Genomic DNA, 10,477 nt, shown 5'->3' on the forward strand with positions numbered 1-10,477 from the left:
AGAGCCTCTCCAGAAAGGCCTCAGCTGGACCTCGGCCTAGCTGAAAATATGTGTTCAGAAACCTGTGGAAGTTTTTAACAGCTGTGGAGAAAGAGGGTGAAATGTGACTGGAGAAAGGTAAGTAATAAGACACCATAAGCACAGGGGGCTAGAGCCACCAAATCCGATTCTAACTGGAGCGTAGCTTTGAAAGGTTGCAGATGTTTACAAGCTGTGCCTTTCTTGAGTTACGCATATGGGCCCCTCAAAGATTCCTCAGCACCGGAGATGCGCAGTAACCTGTTTCCTCTCCCAGCCTTGGTTTCCAGCATTTTGCTGGAGGGCCTGGCACTTGAGACCACTTTTGTTCTCTGGGCAAACCAAAGTCCCTTTAAGATAGCTCAGGGATGGCTTCTGTGCCCTACATTTGGTCTGTAGGAAATAGAGATACTGCCTGCACATGCCCTTTGAAGGCATTTCCGAACAGGCTCTCTCCCCTTGCCAACTGTGGACACATCCTGCAGGCCACAGTCCAGTCCGCCTTCAGCGATCTCCAGGGCAGGCCATATGCCAGTGCTTCACAGGCATACTGACTACAGAGAATAAATGTCAAAGGCTTAGGTCAGCGGAGTGCTTTTGTTAAGCTTAAGATGAAAAAAAGCAGACACGCCATCATATTTGCTGATCAGATTTTGAGAATGAGAATGAAAGGCTGTGTGAGAGAGCACATTCCTGTTTTACAGATTAGCAGCCAGGGCTCCGGAGTGAGCTGTTGGCCTAAAGCCATGGAGTGAGCCAACAGCAAAGCGGGATCAAACCCAGCTCCCTTTGACTCCAAACCCATGTTCATTATTATCATCTTACTACATGTATTAATTGTCAATTACATAGCATATATAAAAGTGAACCATTGGGCTGGGAAGGTGGCTCAGTGGTAGAGCGCTTGCCTTGCATGCTCGAGGCCCTGGGTTCGATTCCTCAGTACCACGTAAGCAAAAAGAAAAAAATCCGGAAGTGGCGCTGTGGCTTAAGTGGTAGAGCACTAGCCTTGAGCTGAAGAGCTGAGGGACAGTGCCCAGGCCCAGAGTTCAGGCCCCATGACCGGACCAAAAAAAAAAAAAAAGTGAACCATGGAAGACAGTTCTGCCATAAGAGAAGCAACACTGACAGCTTCCACTCAAGTGGAAAGAAACAATTCTTAGTACTCCGCCAGTAGGTGAAGTAATTAGAGTTGCTGTCTCCTCTCGAGACTGTTGCTTGTCCGTGTGTATATATTACTGTTTCGTTAACAGATTGTCTACAGGCAGTCTTACTTTCAGTTTTTCTTATACTGCCATTACATTTTGAGTTTGTCTAATCCCCACTTCTGAGTCAAAAAATAAAAATTCTCCTTTCAGCCTCTGAAAAGAAGGATTTCAGACGTAGCTTGATGGTAAGAGCGCTTGTCTACCATGCCAAAAGCCCTGGATTTGGTCTCCATTGTGGAAAAGCTACAAAACTGCTTCATATGTCACTTTGGACACACAGCCATTAAAACTGAGGCAGTACAAAGATTAGCCAACCTCAGTACAAGCACAAAACACAAATGGTGATGCATTCCATATCTGTATATAACAGAAGAAACGATGGGAAAGTTGATTTTTAACTTTGGAATGTTACATCCAAATTGAGTTTTTAATAGTGTTATGATTTACAAAAATGGAAAAACATACAATTAAGATACTCAAGCAAAACTGATCCAGTAGAATCATAGTGCTAGCCAAATATGTAATTTAAGATTTTCTAATAAGCACATAAAAGATTAACTATAAAGCAGTTGAACTAATTTTAACAATACAGTGCCAACCCAGATGCCCCTCAGTAGATGCATGGATTAAGAAAATGTTATACACACACACACACACATACATACATAATGGAATTCTATGCCTCCATCAGAAAGAATGACATCACCCCATTTGTTAGGAAATGGAAAAACTTGAAAAAAATTATATTAAGTGAAGTAAGCCAGGCCCAAAGAAACATAGTTCCATGGTTTCCCTTATTTGCAATAACTACTACATGTCTGGAACAAGCAGAAAAGATCAAAAGCTATGTATATATGGCCAGATAAGATGATGTTAAGCGAAATGAACCCCAAGATAGGGACACACAAGTGGTTTTTTTCTTTCTTGATATTGTTTCTAACATATTTATAATGTACCATGTGATTTTTTTATTTCTTTGTATGCTCCTCCCCCACAGTATAACCCCTGTTTTCACTGTATTTGATGTCGGTGCCCTGCATCTTGTATATACACATCTCTATTTTGGGTAGGGGAAGGGGAAAAACATGGTGGCTCACGCCTATAATCCTAGCTACTCAGGAGGCTGAGATCTGAGGATCGCGGCTCAAAGCCAGCTCGAGCAGGAAAGACCAGGAGACTCCTATCTCCAATAAACCACTAGAAAACCGGAAGTAGTGCTGTAGCTCAAGTGGTAGATCACTCGCCTTAAGCTGAAGAGCTGAGGGACAGTGCCCTAGCCCAGAGTTCAAGCCCTATGACCGACAAAAAAAAAAACAAACGCTTAAATAGGGATACAGGTTGACCCATTGTAACAATGAGGTGATGTACAAGACACTATGTTGAAAATAAAGTTTACAGTTTAGGCTGAGTGGGGGGGGGGATATGAGGGGGATTGTAGTTGTGGAGGTGGGAGGGAAGGGATGGTAGGGGAAAAACAAAGGAGGAGGCAATAATGTTTGATAGGAAATGTACTCATTACCTTGCTCGTGTAACTGTAACCCCTCTGTACAGTATCTTTACAGTAAAAAGAAGTATTAAAAAACTACAGCATTTGACTCAATGTCAAAATATTGTCATTTCAATATGATCAATATAAAACTCGAGCTATTAAGTCTTCTAAATCTAATTGTGTATTATACTAACAGCAGTTCTCATTTCACACCAGTCACATTTCACATACTCCATAAGACATACATAGCTAGCTACTGGCTATCCCATTGTCCAGCCCAACTCTAAATGGGTGCTTCATGCTAACAACCCTGTAACATCCAACCTTAATAAGATCACTAGGGAAGTGAGTAGTTTTCAAGATTAAGACAGTAATGACAGATACAACAAGAGAATGGAGATGTAAAGAAAGCAGTCCATTCAACAAGACAATAGCTACCCAATAAAAGGACTTAATTGCTAGACAGATGGAAGTTGTGGAGGGACAGGAACAAGAAAAGAAATTTTTCTCTGAAAAAAAAAACTATATTGCTATAAATATGATTTTGATACATAAAGTATCTGGGCAGATTAAATGATGAACTAATACCAGATTTTATATAAGAATAAACCTTTCAATCTATTAGGCACGTCAGAGACAGTGTCTAGCCCATGCCAGTGGCTCACGCCTGTCATCCTAGCTACTCAGGAGGCTGAGATCTGAGGATCACAGTTCAAAGCCAGCCCGGGCAGGAAAGTCCATGAGACTCCTATCTGCAACTAACATCACTTCTCAGCCTTTTGGCTAAGATCAAGTATTATCTCCAACTAACTGCCAGAAAACTGGAGGTGGGTGCTGTGGCTCAAAGTGGTAGAGAGCTTGCCTTGAGCAAAATGATCTCAGGGGCAGGGCCCAGGTCCCAAGGTCAAGCCCAGTGACCAACATTAAAAAAAAAAATTTTTAATTCTAACCGATAAAAGGTATGTGCTGCCAACCCTTTCAGTAGCACTGGGGAATGGCAGAGCACAAATGAATTACATGAACCCTTTACATAACCGTGTACTTAGTATTGTTAAATCATCGGCTGACGTGCTCACCACTATGGTTTTTCCCAGGACTTTTAGCAAATAGTACAGTTTATCAGTTTAGTTTTCCCATCTCTACCTCTTCATGCTGAACTCCAACTAAAGTTTACTATCAATTGTATCATTACTACACCCTGTCTGGCCTGATTTCCTCTTAATGGGACTGGACCAGGTAGCTAATGAGAGAATACAGGGGTCATGGGTCAAGAGGAGAGAGTGAATGCAGTTGTGATGTGTAGATTTTCAGACTGAGTAAAAAATCACAAGAAATACTATAAATCAAGATGAGAAAGTGTGTCCTAGAGGCCCGAGGCTGAAGGGGCAGGCAGGCCCTGTGCCCGGTGAAATGCCTGGCATAACTAATGGGTGCTGATGAAGATGTGGAGGATTCTTCATGTCTTGGATACTTTGGGCTGCCAAAGGAAACTATGGGCTGGGTGGCTTAGATGACAGAAACCTATTTCTCACAGGTTGAGGTTGGAAGTCCAAGGTGCTAGCAGATTGGGCTCCTGCTGGTTTGCAGAAGGTAAGAGAGATGATCTTTCTGGTATCTTCTTATATAGACACTAGTCTTACTCATAAAAGATGCACATTTATGACTTAGTTATCTCCTAAAAGACTCACCTCCAAATACCAGTGCATTGGGGATTGAAGTTCCAGTTCATGAATTTTAAGGTAATACATCCAGCCCTTACAGTGCACATACGTGGCTGAGCAAGCAAAGGGCAAAATATCCCAACCTTTCAATAGAGAAGTGAGCTTTATCCAAACATATCCAAATCTCTAGATTTGGCCTTCCTCCAGACTATCAGCATCTCTTGCTTTGTGTCACCTTTACACATTATCAACAACTCGTGCTTGTGTCACCGTACGCACCACCTTGGTGCCATGCCCTCGTCACTTTTCTACTTGAGACCTATCCTCAAGATTACCAGATTTCCTCAAAATTCCTCATTTTACAGACCCCCTCTGTGCTAAATCCCTGCTACTTCAATTATAGAAGTTAAACTCCTCTGTCTTACAAATCAAGCACGGGATCAGGTGGGTAAGCTGGGAAGTAATTGAGACATCACCCCGGGTGCCTCTTTTACAGGATTCCACACGCCAGCCCCGCGCACTGCAGGGACACATACTACATTTGGAACTGCTGACTGAGAGGTCATAGTTGACCCAATGACCTCTTGTTCTTAAATGAGATTATAGATATGCTGTGGCTGAAGCCTCGTGCAGCTCCGACTCACTCTGAAACAGGTGAACAGGCAAAGCAAGCAGGAATAAGATATTCCTACCGCTGGTGCAGTGAAGCCAGCACCGCCCTCACTCCTTCAAGGGGCTGGTAATGGGCCTGAGGGCCCGGCCAGTGCCCTCATTACCAGCAGACTATGGCATTCCCTGGGAGGAACAGGGTGACGAAGGAGTTACCTGTGCCTGAAACCCTCCTAATGATGAAAGAAGAAAGCAAACACCATGGTCTCCAACTAGCCCCATAGCCCACTCCGTACAAACCATACCCAGCCTAATTCCAAAAGGAAAAAAGAAAGCCAGGTCTAATAAGCAAGAAGTAGATGGCCGGACAGTTCATGATGCACTGACTCCACCTGAATCTAGATGTCAGGCAGTTTGGTTGTCAAGCCCAGTGGTCTGAGCCAGTCCATCCCTCACACCTAGAGTAGACTTTCCTGGACATGGGTCTGGAACGCAGAACATTCACATTCTGGAATCCCCGACAAGCAGACTGATCACACACTGTTCACTGGATCAACCAGTGGATCCTCACTACATCTGTTTGGAGAATGTGTCCAACAAAAACTTTTTTTCCTAAGCATGCATTTGTTGAGTGCCCATGATGTGCAGGAACTGACAATGCTGAGGGTATGATACTGATAGGCATCTGAGTTGATGCGTTTACAATATATAGAAGGAAGACAAAAAAAAAAAATGACCAACAATAATCCATCCCACAGACTAGAATACAACTGCAACAATGACAGGAACTTCACAGTCAGACAGACGTCCCTTCTAGAAGGGAGATTTCCAAGAGAAACATTGCTTGACACAAAATCTGAAACTTGAATAGGAACTTAGGCCGGCCAAAGAAGGAAGACTCTTCAAGCAGAAACAGCATATGGCCGGCAGGACAGAGGAGAGAGAAGGGGACCCTAGCATGAGGCTGGGAGGTAGAAGGGGCAACACTGTGTAAAGTCCTGGTTGTTCAGTAATTAGGAAGTTAGAAGCCATTTTATGGCTTTAAACCAAGAGACAGGTTGGGCATCAGTGGCTTACGCCTGTACTCCTAGCTATTCAGGAATCTGAGATTTGAGGATGCCAGCCCAGGTAAAATGTCCATGAGATTTTTATCTCCAATGAACCATCAAAAAGTTGGAAGTGGCCGGGCACCTGTGGCTCACACCTATCATCCTAGCTACTCAGGAGGCTGAGATCTGAGGATCACAGTTCAAAGCCAGCCTGGGCAAGAATGTCCGTGTGAGATGCTTATCTCCAATAAACCACCAGAAAACCGGAAGTGGCGCTGTGGCTCAATTGGTAGAGGGTTAGCCTTGAGCTGAGGGACAGTGCCCCTAGAGTTCAAGCCCCACAACGGACAAAAAAAAAAGTTGGAAGTAGAGCTGTGGCTCAACTGGTAGAGCACCAGCCTTGAGTGAAAAAAGGTAAGTGATAGTACCTAAGACCTAAGTTCAAGCCCAAGTACAGGCATACACACACACACACACACAGAAATCTTACTATGATGTAACATGGCAACGAACTACATCTTCCTTCCTAAATTATCTTGCCTCTAGAGATGACCATATCACATGTTTCTAGCTAATAATATATCAGCTCAGTTTCACCAAGGATCCTGAGGAGGTTTCTGCTACCATGAATGCAGACTTTATCCCTTAATCTGACATGCAGTGGACATATTATGACCAAGAAGGAAAGAGTAAAGGTAACCCTAATTATCCTAATTTGCTTTTTCCCTGAGGAAAAGCAAAGATAATCACAAAGATGTGATTATTTTAATTGGCCACTGAGCCAATATCTGTAACTGTCTCCATATTTCTGATTATATGAAGAAAAATAAGTCCAACTTAATGAATTAGTTGACTTCTTCATTATATGAAATGTATTCATTTTATTCCCCTTACAGATACAACCTATACCCAAGTGAACTGAGCAGCAGAAGTAGGGGAAAACACAGCCTACAGGGTTGGGGCGCCCCGGGGAAGGGGTGCCCAGTGAGAGGTTATCGATTAGAAGGCCGTGGGGAGAGAGTGTGAAAGAAGACGCTGTTCAGATTGGACAACTTTCTAGCAAGGAGACAGGAATCCAGAGATCAGAGTGGAAGAACGGAAGGAAGGCTGAGGCAAGGATGACCAGCTCCATGAGGATGATACCGCGCCTTCCTACACGGGGCCTTGGCGAGACCAGAGGCATAGGGATTGGTCCCCCAGTGTTTTGTAAGTAGAACCTTGCTTTCTCCTCTTCAGGGTCACCAGGTCACACCAGGGAGGGGCATCACCTTTTCACCCCCTTGTGAGGGAAGAAAGGAAAATCTTCACCCTTCCATCTCTCTAGAGAATTGACAGACAGCTTCAAAGCTGCCTAATGGGACCTGGCAATTTATCTGGCTCCCCTCAAAATCTCTCCAGGGGCAAGAGCAGCAGCAGCCTGGAAGGTGGAGGGCAGGCGAGGCAGACATTTGCCGTCTCCTCTGATAATTGGTCCACGAGGGCGATCTCCCTGCCCAGGCAGCTGTTGCCCTCTGGGAGGCCTCCTCCTCCCTGTGCCTGCGAGAGTAGAGTCTTCGTGTTGCCATAGCAGCAGCTTGCCCCCGGAGGAGGCCGCATGACAGAAAGATCCGGTCTCTTTTAAAGGTTGCTGATGTGGGCTTGACCAAGAATTCAGCCCGAAGCCCTCAAGCCACGCATCCACAGGCTTAGGAATTGTACCCCAGATGCTCAAGATGGTGAAGAGTCTGAGAACGAGTAAAAGCTGAGTTCACCAGCCAGGAGCAAAGACCAAAGAGCGGGATTCAGTCGTGGAATCTCCGGGGCATCCCGGGACGGGTTCCTGGAGGAAGCAAAGGAGCACTGGGGCTGTGGCGAGGGCCAGGGACGCTGCTGTCTGGGGCTCTTCCTCCCTGGCTGCTGGTTGCTGGAGTGCAGGGACCAGACCATGCCGTCCAGGGACTGGTGCCGCCTCTGCTGCTGACACCATGCCATCTCAGCTCCTGCCCGTATCCGTCCAAAACACACTGCGCCGCGGGGCAGGTCAGCCCAGCAGGCCTTCCCGTCTCCCCCAGCGTGTCCGACTGGAGGCTCCCATCTGGCTCAGTGCCCAAGAGCAGGCTGCCTCTCTCCCCAACTTTCAGATTGTCCACAGCCAAAAACGAGGCTCCTGAGACCCCAGATATATTTGGTCAGAATCGCTCCGTTCTTTGCCTGACGTTAACGGCTCAATGGCCGGCCCCACGATGCCCCACGATGCCCCACCTGGGCCCCAGAAGACTACGCTTCACATTACCCTGTTGGGGGACCTCTGCAGCCCCCTGCCCAGCACAGCCCGACCCCTCCAGCTCCTATGGGACTGAGGGACCATCTGCTGCAGGGCCACGTGACTGTGTTTACCACCGCCCCCGGGCTGGGGAGGAGCAGCCAAGGGCTGCAAAGCCAGTGCCTGGGCGAAACGTTCATCACCCACGTGTGGACAGGGGACGTGTGTGGACCCTCAGGACCCTCGCCGTGTGCGGCAGGAAGCGCGGCAGGCCTCCCTCCCTGACGGCCTGCTCACAGCGCCAGGGCCAGGGCCGCAGCACCAGGAATTCTATCCAGCTGTGCACCAGGTCCTGTCCCCAGGAAGGTGCTGTCCCTGAGCTTTGTTGCTCAAGGATAGCACTCTACCACATTGAGCCACAGCTCGGCTTTTAGGTGGTTCATTGGAGATGAGAGTCTCATGGACTTTCCTGCCAGGGCTGGCTTTGAACCACGATCCTCAGATCTCAGCCTCCCGAGTAGTAGGATGAACGGCGCGAGCCACTGGCGGCCCAGCAGCTGCTCTGATTTCTTTCCTGGTCCAGCAGCAGCTGGGCCCCTGAAGCCAGACCAGGGTGAAAAGAGCTGGACCTGAAGTCCTGCGTCTCCGTTGCTGCCTCACAGTTTGTGATGTAATCAACTGTAGGAGAGTCATTTCTTTGCCCTTCAGGTGCGAATCTGTGTCATGGAGGAACTAGAGACTAGACTGTACACCACAGGCCTATTGGGGATGACTACATAGGGAATCCTTTGGAGGGCACCTACCCAGCCCCCTCCCCGTCGGAGGCTGGAACCCGAGGAATGAACAAGCCCACAGCCAGTGACGGTAAGGGGAATGGACTTACTGCGGGCATCCCGAGAAGCCGAGGAGAGAAAGCCGGAGGCTCAGCCCTGGATGAGGGACCACATGCCCTTTAGCTCTGGTGCATCTGTCCCAGTATCCTGCTGCCGGCAGATTTGGCAGAAACATCTTCAGAGTCCGTTCCAGACATCACGACCCTTTTCTCCTTCGACCACATTTTCAACATGTCCACACAAACTGATCAAAATGCCTCATAGTGTATGTTCTAATTTTCCAGTTACTCCAATGACGCTGTTTATAGCATTTTTTTCTAGTCCCAGATCACGTACAGTGGTCATTGTTTGGCACTGCGTGAGGCATTTCTGACTGTTCCATGATCAGAAATATTTTCTTTTCTTTTTTGCCTGAGGAATTTTATAGTTTTAGTTCCTTTTTGCTGTGTGTGTGTGTGTGTGTGTGCGTACACGCACATACGCACGTGTACATGCGCATGCACACAGGCCAGTCCTGGGGCTTGAACTCAGGGCCTAGGCTCTGTCCCTGAGCTGCTTTTGCTCAAGGTCAGTGTTCTACCACTTGATCCACAGCGCCACTTCCAGCCTTTTCTGTGTATGTGGTGCTGAGGAATCAAACCCAGGGCTTCATGCATGCTCGGCGAGTGCTCTACCACTGAGCCACCTTCCCAGCCCCTTCAGGATTCTTTTTATTCTCTCTCATATTCATATTTGTTTTTTCCCATAACAAGAACACTAGCTCCCAACATGTCACCGGTGTATTCATTTGCTTAATTCTACAATACATTGATAGTTTCAGGATTAATATACACATAAGCTACAAAACACAAACAGTCAAAGTATTGTGTTCAATGAGATTAATTCTAATTATATTCTTTTCTTTTTCTTCCATGTGTCCATGCAATTGACATATTTCATTTCTAGCTGCATTCTGCTTTCATTTTTCTTCCGCAGACTAATTTTGCTTTTGAGTTGTAAAATGTTTAGTAAAAACTACACTAAAAGTTATACTTAGAGTTAAGTGTCTCTTCCTCTTCTAATTCCTCAATTCTATTCCTATCCACATCTGTAGGAAACTGATGCTTCATTTGTGGTTTTTTTCTTCCTGTGTTTCTTTTAGAACAATAAGCTTTTTAGTCATATGGCATGAAACCTACGTATATATGTATCTGTGTGTCTGTGGTACTGGGTCTGTTTTTACTTACTAGCACCCTTTTAAAGTGCCTTCATGTCCACTGACAGAAATCTCTTCATGTGTTTTTCTCGCTGTGAAGCCCTTGATGGTATGAGACCCGTGTCCACGAAGAGGGATTTAGATTGCTCATAAACAGTTCTGCAATGCGAGTA

At 46.2% G+C, this 10,477-nt stretch overlaps 1 long non-coding RNA gene across 1 annotated transcript; it reads left to right on the forward strand.

Moving 5' to 3' along the window:
- Positions 1-7,053, forward strand: LOC138804474 (uncharacterized). Its single transcript, XR_011365273.1, has 3 exons — positions 1-117; positions 4,250-4,305; positions 6,931-7,053. It is a non-coding gene; the product is annotated as an uncharacterized lncRNA (long non-coding RNA).
- Positions 7,054-10,477: the final 3,424 nt, after the last annotated feature.

Source organism: Dipodomys merriami, unplaced genomic scaffold (assembly GCF_024711535.1).
Source record: "Dipodomys merriami isolate MVZ:Mamm:240054 unplaced genomic scaffold, mDipMer1.0.p SCAF_367, whole genome shotgun sequence".
NCBI lineage: Eukaryota > Metazoa > Chordata > Mammalia > Rodentia > Heteromyidae > Dipodomys > Dipodomys merriami.